The following is an 884-nucleotide window of genomic DNA, read 5'->3' on the forward strand; positions in this document are numbered from 1 at the left end:
GAAGGCAAAAAGAGGTGGGAAACAGGCTGCTATTGATAAATTGCCCAGAGACTATTGAGAACCAATTATAAAGTACATTTTTCCCCCCTACGGTGAGTAGTCCATTAGAAAGTGGAGCAAAGGGGAGGGAGGAAAAAGCAAACTTTTTAATGGGTTGATTGGAGTAAACCTGATCACATGATGTCCTTTGATGCTAAAGATGCTATTACTTTCCTTACATCCTTGGACCGTTAGGTACTGTTTGTGTGTGTATTGCAGGAGTTGAGGGAATTTTTTTGTTTGTTTGTTTTTATATTGGAGTATAGTTGATTTATAATGTTGTGTTAGTTTCAGGTGTACAGCAAAGTGAATCAGTTATACATATACATATATCCACTCTTTTTTTTTCGTTTTAGATTATTTTCCCATATAGGCCATTACAGAGTATTGCGTAGAATTCCCTGTGCTATACAGCAGGTTCTTATTAGTCATCTATTTTATATATAGTAGTGTGTATATGTCAGTCCCAATCTCCCAATTTATCTCTCACCACCCTACCCGCCTTCCTCTGGTAACCATAAGTTTGTTTTCTACATCTGTGACTCTACTTCTGTTTTGTAAATAAGTTGAGGGGATTTAAAATTTTTTATTATATTTTTACTTTTGGTTGCATTGGGTCTTTGTTGAGGTGCGCGGGCTTCTCATTGTGGTGGCTTCTCTTGTTGTGGCGCACGGGTTTAGGTGCTCCGCAGCATGTGGGATTTTCCCAGACCAGGGCTCGAACCTGTGTCCCCTGCATTGGCAGACAGATTCTTAACCACTGTGCCACCAGGGAAGTCCAAGGGGACTTTTAACACCACATCATCCTCGCTCTCCCAGACTTTGCTTTTCTTCATCTGAGTTTC

This window comes from Lipotes vexillifer, unplaced genomic scaffold (genome assembly GCF_000442215.2).
Source record: "Lipotes vexillifer unplaced genomic scaffold, Lipotes_vexillifer_v1.1 scaffold236, whole genome shotgun sequence".
Lineage (NCBI taxonomy): Eukaryota > Metazoa > Chordata > Mammalia > Artiodactyla > Lipotidae > Lipotes > Lipotes vexillifer.